Raw genomic sequence first — 14,090 nt, 5'->3', positions numbered from 1 at the left:
GTACATGGTGATAGACCTATTCATTGTAAATAGGTCTATCTATCTATGCCAACTAAATTCTGTATACATCTGGCCCCTCTTTGGACACTGTGTTAACTAACCTCCAGACGAGCTTCAATGCTATACAACTCTACTTCCGTGGCCTCCAACTGCTCTTAAAACGCAGGTAAAACTAAATGCATGCTCTTCAATCGATCGCTGCCTGCACCTGCTCGGCCCGTCCAGCATCACTACTCTGGACGGTTCTGACTTAGAATATGTGGACAACTACAAATACCTAGGTGTCTGGTTAGACTGTAAACTCTCCTTCCAGACTCACATTAAGCATCTCCTATCCAAAATTAAATCTAGAATCGGCTTCCTATTTCGCAACAAAGCCTCCTTCACTCATGCTGCCAAACATACCCTCGTAAAACTGACCATCCTACTGATCCTCGACTTCGGTGATGTCATCTATAAAATAGCCTCCAATACCCTACTCAACAAACTGGATACAGTCTATCACAGTGCCATCCGTTTTGTCACCAAAGCCCCATATACTACCCACCACTGCGACCTGTACGCTCTGGCCCTCGCTACATATTCGTCGCCAGACCCACTGGCTCCAGGTCATCTATAAGTCTCTGCTAGGTAAAGCTCCGCCTTATCTCAGCTCACTGGTCACCATAGCAGCACCCACTCGTAGCACGCGCTCCAGCAGGTATATCTCTCTGGTCATCCCCCCAAAGCCAACACCTCCTTTGGCCGCCTTTCCTTCCAGTTCTCTGCTGCCAATGACTGGAACGAACTGCAAAAATCACTGAAGCTGGAGACTCATATCTCCCTCACTAGCTTTCAGCACCAGCTGTCAGAGCAGCTCACAGATCACTGCACCTGTACACAGCCCATCTGTAAACAGCCCATCCAACTACCTCATCCCCATACTGTATTTATTTATTTTGCTCCTTTGCACCCCAGTATCTCTACTTGCACATTCATCTTCAGCACATCTACCATCCCAGTGTTTAATTGCTATATTGTAATTACTTCGCCATTATGGCCTATTTATTGCCTTTACCTCCCTTATCCTACCTCATTTGCTCACACTGTATATAGACTTATTTTTCTACTGTATTATTGACTGTTTGTTTTACTCCATGTGTAACTCTGTGTTGTTGTATGTTGTCGAACTGCTTTGCTTTATCTTGGCCAGGTCGCAGTTGCAAATGAGAACTTGCTCTCAACTAACCTACCTGGTTAAATAAAGGACTTGTTCTCAACTAGCCTACCTGGTTAAATAAAGGTGAAATAAAATAAATAAATATAAAATATGAAGTGCACTTACTTCACTGAACGGCAGTAGCAAAATAAATCGCCTTCACACCGGATCCCCTCTGATTCTACCAAAGGCTTGAATAAACTGTCGTCTACTTTGCCATCTCGTAGGTGAATTTAAACCTTTTATATCAAAAACTGGGCAACGCCTAGGCAAAGACATGATGGGTATGACTCCTGGGAGAGAGACTTCCCTTCCGTAGTTCAACACAGTGACCTCAACGTGCCTTCCCTACTAGAAAGAGAACCGTGAGAATGAGATGTAGTCCAGATTGAATTAGGTTTGTGTGAGAATGAGATGAAGTCCAGATTTAATGAGGTTTGTGTGATGTAGTCCAGATTGAATTAGGTTTATGTGAGAATGAGATGTAGTCCAGATTGAATTAGGTTTATGTGAGAATGAGATGTAGTCCAGATTGAATTAGGTTTGTGTGAGAATGAGATGTAGTCCAGATTGAATTAGGTTTATGTGAGAATGAGATGTAGCCCAAATTGAATTAGGTTTATGTGAGAATGAGATGTAGTCCAGATTTAATGAGGTTTGTGTGATGTAGTCCAGATTGAATTAGGTTTATGTGAGAATGAGATGTAGTCCAGATTGAATTAGGTTTGTGTGAGAATGAGATGTAGTCCAGATTGAATTAGGTTTATGTGAGAATGAGATGTAGTCCAGATTGAATGAGGTTTATGTGAGAATGAGATGTAATCCAGATTGAATTAGGTTTATGTGAGAATAAGATGTAATCCAGATTGTCCATGATTATTTGAACAGATGTTTACACGGTCACCTTGCAGCGGAAAACTAATATTAAATACAGATATACCAATACGTCAAGGTTCTATAGCTGGTTAGAGAACTACAATCCACATTAGCCTAGTGACTTGCAACAAGACTTTGTAGTATGTGTCCAAAAAGTTAATGAAAGCCATGCCAATGAACATCCTCTGTTCTAACGTGGTTCATGCACTATCCAGTTTTATATTGTAACTAGTTAGATACTTTTATTATAATTGACTTGCAATAAGTTAGTTAGTTACTCTTTCCAAAATGAAAGTACGCAACAAATGTGTCTTATCTGTGGAGGCACCTTTTTTTAAAACGTTTAAAATGTAACATATACAGTCAACATTATTGTTAGCCAGTGTAGCTAGCAGACTTAGCTAGGTATCAGAGTCTCTCTCTGGTTGGCTAAAGATAGTTAGCTAAATCACAACAGTAACTGCAGAAAACATCTGCCTGTAGCGTAAACAGGTGTGAAATACTACAAACAACTAGTAAAAATCACTGCTAACTTAACTCAAAATGTTACAAACCAACAAAACAGTGGAAATTAAAAATGACTAGTTAGTTAACAATCATCGGATAGCCAACTAGTTAGCTACAGGTAGCAAGGCGCTATGGGAAAACACTGTTGTAGTTAGCCATCCTGCTAACGTTAGCTAGTTACAGTAGATACAGGTAGCAAGGCGCTATGGAAAACACTGTTGTAGTTAGCCATCCTGCTAACGTTAGCTAGTTACAGATACAGGTAGAAAGGCGCTATGGGAAAACACTGTTGTAGTTAGCCATCCTGCTAACGTTAGCTAGTTACAGTAGATACAGGTAGCAAGGCGCTATGGAAAAACACTGTTGTAGTTAGCCATCCTGCTAACGTTAGCTAGTTACAGTAGATACAGGTAGCAAGGCGCTATGGAAAACACTGTTGTAGTTAGCCATCCTGCTAACGTTAGCTAGTTAGAGTAGATACAGGTAGCAAGGCGCTATGGGAAAACACTGTTGTAGTTAGCCATCCTGCTAACGTTAGCTAGTTACAGTAGATACAGGTAGCAAGGCGCTATGGGAAAACACTGTTGTAGTTAGCCATCCTGCTAACGTTAGCTAGTTACAGTAGATACAGGTAGCAAGGCGCTATGGGAAAACACTGTTGTAGTTAGCCATCCTGCTAACGTTAGCTAGTTACAGTAGATACAGGTAGCAAGGCGCTATGGGAAAACACTGTTGTAGTTAGCCATCCTGCTAACGTTAGCTAGTTACAGTAGATACAGGTAGCAAGGCGCTATGGGAAAACATTGTTGTAGTTAGCCATCCTGCTAACGTTAGCTAACTACTCCTGATGATGAACAAATCACATCCCCTTCACTGGGCCCCACTAATGAGCAAACGAGGCCATTGCAAAGAAAAGAGCCCCAAATCTAGACACTAGGATCCCCACCTCTGGACACCATATCCCCCCCTCTCCTCCTCCTCCTCCTCCAACTTTCCACGGAAGGAAAAAAATAAATACAAAATAAAACAAGCAAAAAAAGATCAAAACTCACCTCGTATTAGCAAACAAAAACTAGAGAACAACACAGTCCGTAGCACGGCGCCCATCTTTCTGCCTTGTTCTCACCCCGGCCGCTCCTGTTCAGCGCAGGCTTCGCATTGCTGTGTCCTAATTCCTCCGACGGAACTGTTAGATTGTAACAATATATTTGGGGCTTGTTGTTTGTTTGTTTGTTGTTGTTGTTGTTGGGGCTACAATGTAACTGTGCTTATTCTCAGTTCCATTTCTACTAGGTCTGTTTCAGGCTCGGTGGCGCTGCGATTCATTCTCCTGCCTGAGAGCAACATGCCAACCCTCCCCCCTTCTCCTTTACCTTCCCCTCCCGTCTCTTTCTCTGCTGTCTATTGTTGGACTTGATTACATTGCAGCCCCCTCTCGTCCAGCTGGATTTACAACACATTCAAAATCACTACGGTGGCTGGGGGGGAATACATTTTAAAAAATCACGCAACCGATAGGGTCAAGATACTTGTTACCTGGTCGAAGACAGAAAACCTGATCTAATGTAACAATTGTTTGAGTGTGAAAGATCCACATTCCGAAAGGGACTATATTTTTTTCTGCCGGAGTACTCGGTGCTTCGGTTTTTAGAATAACATACCCCTATGACCCTGCCTCCGCTGCTGGCCGGATCTCCTTTTACTCCTCGGAAGAGAATAGAGGAAGGAGAAGAGAGAGGGGGAATGGTATTATCATGCATTATATACTGAACCAACATAGAAAACACAACATGTAAAGTGTTGCTCTCATGTTTCAGGAACTAAAATAAAAGATCTCCAGAAATTTTCCATATGCAAAAAAAAAATCATCTTTATTTCTCTCAAATTTTTTGGCCACAAATGTGTTTACGTCGCTGTTAGTGAGTATTTCTCCTTTGCCAAGATAATCCATCCACCTGACAGGTGTGGCATATCAAGAAGTTGATTAAACAGCGTGATCATTACACAGGTGCACCTTGTGCTGGGGACAATAAAAAGCCACTAAAATGTTCCGTTTTGTCACAACAACACAATGGCCGCAGATGTCTCAAGTTTTGAGGGAGCGTGCAATTGGCATGCCGAATGTCCACCAGAGATGTTGCCAGAGAATCAAATGTTAATTTCTCTACCATAAGCCGCCTCCAATGTCATTTTAGAAGAATTTGCCAGCCCAGGACCTCCACATCCGGCTTCTTCACCTGCGAGATTACCTGAGACCAGCCACCCAGACAGCTGATAAAACTCTGGGTTTTGTACAACTGAAAAATGTCTGCACAAACTGGTCAGAAACCGTCTCAGGGAAGCTCATCTGCTCGTCATCCTCACCAGGGTCTTGACTGGAGAAGCGTGCTCTTCACAGATTAATCCCGGGTTTCGACTGTTACCGGGCAGATGGTAGACTTATGTCATTGTGTGGGGCAAGCGGTTTGCTGATGTCACGAGATCTCGTGACGAGATCCTGATGCTCGTTGTCGTGTCGTTCATCCGCCACCATCACCTCCATGCCCCACAATCAACAGCCTGATCGACTCGATGTGAAGGAGACGTGTCGCGCTGCATGAGGCAGATGGTCACATTCACAGAAACTGACTGGTTTTCTGACCCACTCCTCTACGTTTTATTGTAAAGTATCTGTGACCAACAGATGCATATCTGTATTCCCAGTCATGTGAAATCCATAGATTAGGACCTAATGAATTCATTTAAATTGACCTGATTTCCTTCAATGAACTGTAACTCACTTAAATCTTTGAAATTGTTGCATGTTGTTTATATTTGTTCCGTATAGGTCTGCAAGGCAATCCCTAATTTTGCCTGGGTCTTGTTGCCACAAGACTAAATGTAATTGACCGTTAATTTTGCACAAATCTGACTAAAAGATGCAATCATTGTTAGATTTGTTATGATTGGTTATGTGCATTGGATGGTTCTCTTTTGTGATTGGTAGAGGCACCATCTCCTTCAGCAGAGGAATGTATTAATATAAAAACACATTCAACATGACATTCATATATTCTTCTCATTAATTATTATTATTATTATTATTATTATTACGGCTAATTCAAAAATGTACACCAAGAGGGAACTTTCTCTGCTCAACATCTGAGTTGAAATATTAAGAAAAATAATTCTGGATAATCAGCATCTTGTGTGGAACAGACGATCCAGTTCAATAGAGCTACAGGCTAACTAAAGGACAGTTCAATAGAGCTACAGGCTAACTAAAGGACAGTTCAATAGAGCTACAGGCTAACTAAAGGGCGATCCAGTTCAATAGAGCTACAGGCTAACTAAAGGACAGTTCAATAGAGCTACAGGCTAACTAAAGGACAGTCCAATAGAGCTACAGGCTAACTGAAGGACAGTTCAATAGAGCTACAGGCTAACTAAAGGACAGTCCAATAGAGCTACAGGCTAACTAAAGGACAGTCCAATAGAGCTACAGGTTAACTAAAGGACGGTTCAATAGAGCTACAGGCTAACTAAAGGACAGTTCAATAGAGCTACAGGCTAACTAAAGGACGGTTCAATAGAGCTACAGGCTAACTAAAGGACAGTTCAATAGAGCTACAGGTTAACTAAAGGACAGTTCAATAGAGCTACAGGCTAACTAAAGGACAGTCCAATAGAGCTACAGGCTAACTAAAGGACAGTCCAATAGAGCTACAGGCTAACTAAAGGACAGTCCAATAGAGCTACAGGCTAACTAAAGGACAGTTCAATAGAGCTACAGGCTAACTAAAGGACAGTCCAATAGAGCTACAGGACAGTCCAATAGAGCTACAGGCTAACTAAAGGACAGTCCAATAGAGCTACAGGCTAACTAAAGGACAGTTCAATAGAGCTACAGGCTAACTAAAGGACAGTTCAATAGAGCTACAGGCTAACTAAAGGACAGTTCAATAGAGCTACAGGCTAACTAAAGGACAGTCCAATAGAGCTACAGGCTAACTAAAGGACAGTCCAATAGAGCTACAGGCTAACTAAAGGACAGTCCAATAGAGCTACAGGCTAACTAAAGGACAGTTCAATAGAGCTACAGGCTAACTAAAGGACAGTTCAATAGAGCTACAGGCTAACTAAAGGACAGTTCAATAGAGCTACAGGCTAACTAAAGGACAGTTCAATAGAGCTACAGGCTAACTAAAGGACAGTTCAATAGAGCTACAGGCTAACTAAAGGACAGTTCAATAGAGCTACAGGCTAACTAAAGGACAGTCCAATAGAGCTACAGGCTAACTAAAGGACAGTTCAATAGAGCTACAGGCTAACTAAAGGGATCCAGTTCAATAGAGCTACAGGCTAACTAAAGGACAGTTCAATAGAGCTACAGGCTAACTAAAGGACAGTTCAATAGAGCTACAGGCTAACTAAAGGACAGTTCAATAGAGCTACAGGCTAACTAAAGGACAGTTCAATAGAGCTACAGGCTAACTAAAGGACAGTTCAATAGAGCTACAGGCTAACTAAAGGACAGTTCAATAGAGCTACAGGCTAACTAAAGGACAGTTCAATAGAGCTACAGGCTAACTAAAGGACGATCCAGTTCAATAGAGCTACAGGCTAACTAAAGGACAGTCCAATAGAGCTACAGGACAGTCCAATAGAGCTACAGGCTAACTAAAGGACAGTCCAATAGAGCTACAGGCTAACTAAAGGACAGTTCAATAGAGCTACAGGCTAACTAAAGGACAGTTCAATAGAGCTACAGGCTAACTAAAGGACAGTTCAATAGAGCTACAGGCTAACTAAAGGGCGATCCAGTCCAATAGAGCTACAGGCTAACTAAATGACAGTCCAATAGAGCTACAGGCTAACTAAAGGACGATCCAGTCCAATAGATCTACAGGCTAACTAAAGGACGATCCAGTCCAATAGAGCTACAGGCTAACTAAAGGGCGACAGTCCAATAGAGCTACAGGCTAACTAAAGGACAGTCCAATAGAGCTACAGGCTAACTAAATGACAGTCCAATAGAGCTACAGGCTAACTAAAGGACAGTCCAGTCCATGGGTGGTAGGTAGCCTAGTGGTTAAGAGCGTTGAGGCATTAACCAGAAAAGCTGCTGGTTTGAATCCCTGAGCCGACTAAGTGGAATATCTGGGGATGTGGTCTAGAGGAATTTAACCCTAAATTACCTTTTAATTTGAATTAATTGAATTTAATTTTAATTTGCTCCGGATAAGAAGAGCGTCTGCGAAATGACTAAAACTAAAAAGTTGGAACTGCAGCGAAAGGGTGTGTGTGTGTGTGTAGTGTGTGTAGTGTGTGTGTGTGTGTGTGTGTGTGTAGTGTGTGTGTAGTGTGTGTGTGTGTGTGTGTGTGTGTGTGTGTGTAGTGTGTGTGTGTGTGTGTAGTGTGTGTGTGTGTGTGTGTGTGTGTGTAGTGTGTGTGTTAGTGTGTGTGTGTGTAGTGTGTGTGTGTGTGTGTGTGTGTGTGTGTGTGTAGTGTGTGTGTGGTGTGTGTGTGTGTAGTGTGTGAATGTGTGTGTGTGTAGTGTGTGTGTGGTGTGTGTGTGTAGTGTGTGTGTGTAGTGTGTGTGTGTAGTGTGTGTGTGTGTAGTGTGTGTGTGTAGTGTAGTGTAGTGTAGTGTGTGTGTGTGTGTGTGTGTAGTGTGTGTGTGTGTGTGTGTGTGTGTGTGTGTAGTGTGTGTGTGTGTGTAGTGTGTGTAGTGTAGTGTAGTGTGTGTGTGTGTGTGTATTGTGTGTGTGTAGTGTGTGTGTGTAGTGTGGTGTGTGTGTGTAGTGTAGTGTAGTGTAGTGTGTGTGTGTGTGTGTAGTGTGTGTGTGGTGTGTGTGTGTGTGTGTGTGTAGTGTGTGTGTGTGTGTGTGTGTAGTGTGTGTGTGTGTGTGGTGTGTGTGTAAGACACAGAGAGAAACCTTTTCATAGTTTCTAGAACGAACAACAAACTGTTATATTGTTTATTCCAAAACCACTTCACCGTGTAGATAAAAGTACACAAGAAACATTATTCAAAAATCACATTTTATTTCCTTACAAGAATTCAGGTTAATAAAACATCTAATCCCAAAGTGATTGGAAAGCAACACTTCACAAAAACAAGACCAAACTACACTTTATAAATTATCAAAGCAATACCAGTAATAAACAAGGTTATAATTCTGTGCAATTATATTAAAATTTGGCTCCATGCTCCCGAGTGGTGTGACGTGTTTTTAAAGTGACTGCGCTGCATGCCATTATGAAGTAAGATAGCTGCGCCACCCTGTGGTACATCGTGGTACTACATGAACGCCGCGCCACCTTGTGGTACATCGTGGTACTACATGAACGCCGCGCCACCCTGTGGTACATCGTGGTATTACATGAACGCCGCGCCACCCTGTGGTACATCGTGGTACTACATGAACGCTGCGCCACCCTGTGGTACATCGTGGTATTACATGAACGCCGCGCCACCTTGTGGTACATCGTTGTATTACATCTAACCTTCCAGTGGGCATTTCTCCATTCCACTCACTCAGTCAGTCAGTAATCTCACACATTCTTCTCTGTATAAGTGCATACTCGCATAGTATACAATACAAATCGACGTATGAAAAATAATGTGCAGCCAGTGTCATCTACCTATGAAAACAAATCCTACCATTTAAAAAGAAATGTATTATATAAAAAAAAACATAGTGCATCAGATTGTACAGATTTGCATCCATCATTGTGTTCGTCCAGAACTCTGCCAGAAGCAAAGGAATTAACCCACAGTATACAGCACAGTGAAAAAACACGTGTTAAAGTCAATCAGACATTTAGATTGGAGTTGGTGTCCACAGACATCTTGATATGGCTATAAATGGTTAACATGCAGAAGAGATAGGAAACTCTTATTGTACCTTATTCCTCTTTAACAGGTCCCAGTCAGTTGTTCCTCTTTAACAGGTCCCAGTCAGTTGTTCCTCTTTAACAGGTCAGTTGTTCCTCTTTAACAGGTCCCAGTCAGTTGTTCCTCTTTAACAGGTCCCAGTCAGTTGTTCCTCTTTAACAGGTCCCAGTCAGTTGTTCCTCTTTAACAGGTCTCAGTCAGTTGTTCCTCTTTAACAGGTCCCAGTCAGTTGTTCCTCTTTAACAGGTCAGTTGTTCCTCTTTAACAGGTCCCAGTCAGTTGTTCCTCTTTAACAGGTCCCAGTCAGTTGTTCCTCTTTAACAGGTCCCAGTCAGTTGTTCCTCTTTAACAGGTCCCAGTCAGTTGTTCCTCTTTAACAGGTCCCAGTCAGTTGTTCCTCTTTAACAGGTCTCAGTCAGTTGTTCCTCTTTAACAGGTCAGTTGTTCCTCTTTAACAGGTCCCAGTCAGTTGTTCCTCTTTAACAGGTCCCAGTCAGTTGTTCCTCTTTAACAGGTCCCAGTCAGTTGTTCCTCTTTAACAGGTCTCAGTCAGTTGTTCCTCTTTAACAGGTCCCAGTCAGTTGTTCCTCTTTAACAGGTCCCAGTCAGTTGTTCCTCTTTAACAGGTCAGTTGTTCCTCTTTAACAGGTCCCAGTCAGTTGTTCCTCTTTAACAGGTCAGTTGTTCCTCTTTAACAGGTCCCAGTCAGTTGTTCCTCTTTAACAGGTCCCAGTCAGTTGTTCCTCTTTAACAGGTCCCAGTCAGTTGTTCCTCTTTAACAGGTCCATAGTTGTTCCTCTTTAACAGGTCCCAGTCAGTTGTTCCTCTTTAACAGGTCCCAGTCAGTTGTTCCTCTTTAACAGGTCCCAGTCAGTTATTCCTCTTTAACAGGTCCCGGTCAGTACACTTTTCAGTGGTGGCTGGTGCCCCCTTGAATCTGAGGAGGGACTCATAGTGATGGCTGGAATGAATAGACAGGCATCAAACACATCTAGACTTGGTTTCTTCACAGTGTTTGACGCCGTTCCATCTATTATGAGCCGTCCTCCCTTCACCAGCCTCCAATGACTCTCTTGTACATCGGGGAGGCTATCACTTTGTGCCCCTATCTGTTTGCTTAAAGGGATAGTTCACCCAAATTACACTATGACCTTTAAATTCAGAGGGTTCCTGAGTTGTTGGAATAGAGATATTGCTGCTTACGGTTCTTTATTCCTTAGCCCTCTGATATCTCTCTACTGTTCTAGAGCCCTGTGATATCTCTCTACTGTTCTAGAGCCCTGTGATATCTCTCTACTGTTCTAGAGCCCTGTGATATCTCTCTACTGTTCTAGAGCCCTGTGATATCTCTCTACTGTTCTAGAGCCCCGTGATATCTCTCTACTGTTCTAGAGTCCTGTGATATCTCTCTACTGTTCTAGAGCCCTGTGATATCTCTCTACTGTTCTAGAGCCCTGTGATATCTCTACTGTTCTAGAGCCCCGTGATATCTCTCTACTGTTCTAGAGCCCTCTGATATCTCTCTACTGTTCTAGAGCCCCGTGATATCTCTCTACTGTTCTAGAGCCCTGTGATATCTCTCTACTGCTCTAGAGCCCTGTGATATCTCTCTACTGCTCTAGAGCCCTGTGATATCTCTCTACTGTTCTAGAGCCCTGTGATATCTCTCTACTGTTCTAGAGCCCTCTGATATCTCTCTACTGTTCTAGAGCCCTCTGATATCTCTCTACTGTTCTAGAGCCCTGTGATATCTCTCTACTGTTCTAGAGCCCTGTGATATCTCTCTACTGTTCTAGAGCCCTGTGATATCTCTCTACTGTTCTAGAGCCCTGTGATATCTCTCTACTGTTCTAGAGCCCTCTGATATCTCTCTACTGTTCTAGAGCCCTCTGATCTCTCTCTACAGTTCTAGAGCCCTCTGATATCTCTCTACTGTTCCAGAGCCCTCTGATCTCTCTCTACTGTTCTAGAGCCCATTATATCTCTACTGTTCTATAGCCCTCTGATATCTCTCCACTGTTCTAGAGCCCTCTGATATCTCTCTACTGTTGTAGAGCCCTGTGATATCTCTCTACTGTTCTAGAGCCCTGTGATATCTTTACTGTTCTAGAGCCCTGTGATATCTCTCTACTGTTCTAGAGCCCTGTGATATCTCTACTGTTCTAGAGCCCTGTGATATCTCTACTGTTCTAGAGCCCTGTGATATCTCTCTACTGTTCTAGAGCCCTGTGATATCTCTCTACTGTTCTAGAGCCCTGTGATATCTCTCTACTGTTCTAGAGCCCTGTGATATCTCTCTACTGTTCTAGAGCCCTCTGATATCTCTCTACTCTTCTAGAGCCCTGTGATATCTCTCTACTGTTCTAGAGCCCTGTGATATCTCTCTACTGTTCTAGAGCCCTGTGATATCTCTCTACTGTTCTAGAGCCCTGTGATATCTCTCTACTGTTCTAGAGCCCTGTGATCTCTCTACTGTCCTAGAGCCCTGTGATATCTCTCTACTGTTCTAGAGCCCTGTGATATCTCTCTACTGTTCTAGAGCCCTGTGATATCTCTCTACTGTTCTAGAGCCCTGTGATATCTCTCTACTGTTCTAGAGCCCTGTGATATCTCTCTACTGTTCTAGAGCCCTCTGATATCTCTCTACTGTTCTAGAGCCCCGTGATATCTCTCTACTGTTCTAGAGCCCTCTGATATCTCTCTACTGTTGTAGAGCCCTGTGATATCTCTCTACTGTTCTAGAGCCCTGTGATATCTCTCTACTGTTCTAGAGCCCTGTGATATCTCTCTACTGTTCTAGAGCCCTCTGATATCTCTCTACTGTTCTAGAGCCCTGTGATATCTCTCTACTGTTCTAGAGCCCTGTGATATCTCTCTACTGTTCTAGAGCCCTGTGATATCTCTCTACTGTTCTAGAGCCCTGTGATATCTCTCTACTGTTCTAGAGCCCTGTGATATCTCTCTACTGTTCTAGAGCCCTGTGATATCTCTCTACTGTTCTAGAGCCCTCTGATATCTCTCTACTGTTCTAGAGCCCTGTGATATCTCTCTACTGTTCTATAGCCCTCTGATCTCTCTCTACTGTTCTAGAGCCCTGTGATATCTCTCTACTGTTCTAGAGCCCTGTGATATCTCTCTACTGTTCTAGAGCCCCGTGATATCTCTCTACTGTTCTAGAGCCCTGTGATATCTCTCTACTGTTCTAGAGCCCCGTGATATCTCTCTACTGTTCTAGAATAGTAGAACAGGGGTCTGTTCAACGACACTATTGTTATTGTGTTGTAATGAATGACAGTACATTGATATGCTCTTAAAACGAAACTGAACGTGTTTCTTATCTAATAGAAATGTGGTTAAAGAAACTATTTAATTAAAACAGAGAAAAATATTATTTTTGCAGGTGGACTTTTCTTGTTTATTATCTCCCTTTGCGAACCAGGACGTGTGTGTGTGTGTGTGTGTGTGTGTGTGTGTGTGTCTGTGTGTGTGTGTGTGTGTGTGTGTGTGTGTGTCTGTGTGTGTCTGTGTGTGTGTGTGTGTGTGTGTGTGTGCTGTGTGTGTGTGTGTGTGTGTGTGTCTGTGTGTGTCTGTGTGTGTGTGTGTGTGTGTCAGTGTGTGTGTGTGTGTGTCAGTGTGTGTAAGGGTTCAGTCACACCTCGTAGTGTAGGTCGTTAAGCTCCAGCCTGGTGTAGTGTCGCCGGTCAAACGACTCCATGGCCTTACGTCCCACCACAGCCAGGACCAGAGTCAGGATGGCCAGGCCTACCACCACCACAGCCACCAGGGAGCTCTTCAGAGCCCCCGGCCCTGCCACCTCCTTCCCTCCGCCCCGACCCTCTGTCCCTGGGGAGGCTGGGGCTGACTGGACCCCCTTGGCCACCAGCGCCGGCTCTTTTTCCGGTGTTGTCCTTGGGATCAGGGGCTCAATGGCCGCTGGGCTCTTAGTGGTGGTGGTGGTGGTGGTGGTGGTAGCTGGCTCAGTGGCTGGCTGGAGTTTTTCAGTAGTTCTGATGGGGTCTGGATCTCTGCGGTGTGTCGTTGAGACAGGTAAAGACGTCGTTCTTGTAGTGGCAGGATGTGGTTTGGGTTTTTTAGACAATTTGTTCGTTTTTTTGGGAGGTTTATCGGGCTTTCTGTTCATCTGTGCGGTAGTGGTTGTTGTAGGAGTAGTGTGGGCCTCTGTTAGTGGCCAGGATGTTGTTGTAGTAGGAGTAGTGTGGGCCTCTGTTAGTGGCCAGGATGTTGTTGTAGTAGCGGTTGGAGTTGGTCGTGTCATAACAGCCATTGTTACTATGATTAAAGAGGGTTGTTTTGTTGTGGTTGTCAGCTGTGTCGTTGTGGTAGTAGGTTGTGTAGTAGTGGTAGTAGTAGTAGTAGGTTGTAGTGTCGCTGTTGTGGTGGTAGTAGTAGTAGTAGTGGGTTGTGGTCTGATTGTGGTGGTAGGTGTAGTGGGTTGTGGTCTGGTTGTGGTGGTAGGTGTAGTGGGTTGTGGTCTGGTTGTGGTGGTAGGTGTAGTGGGTTGTGGTCTGGTTGTGGTGGTAGGTGTAGTGGGTTGTGGTCTGGTTGTGGTGGTAGTAGTAGTGGGTTGTGGTGTGGTTGTGGTGGTGGTAGTAGTAGTGGGTTGTGGTG

The 14,090-nt window shown here is 43.6% G+C and overlaps 1 pseudogene; it reads right to left on the bottom strand.

Annotated features, from left to right (window-relative positions):
• LOC106598402 (low-density lipoprotein receptor-related protein 6-like) overlaps positions 1-4,023 on the bottom strand; it is a 58,701-nt pseudogene extending 54,678 nt beyond the window's left edge.
• Positions 4,024-14,090: the final 10,067 nt, after the last annotated feature.

The sequence above is a fragment of the Salmo salar genome, unplaced genomic scaffold (assembly GCF_905237065.1).
Source record: "Salmo salar unplaced genomic scaffold, Ssal_v3.1, whole genome shotgun sequence".
Classification (NCBI taxonomy): domain Eukaryota; kingdom Metazoa; phylum Chordata; class Actinopteri; order Salmoniformes; family Salmonidae; genus Salmo; species Salmo salar.
This window is presented reverse-complemented; position numbering and strand designations above follow the sequence as displayed.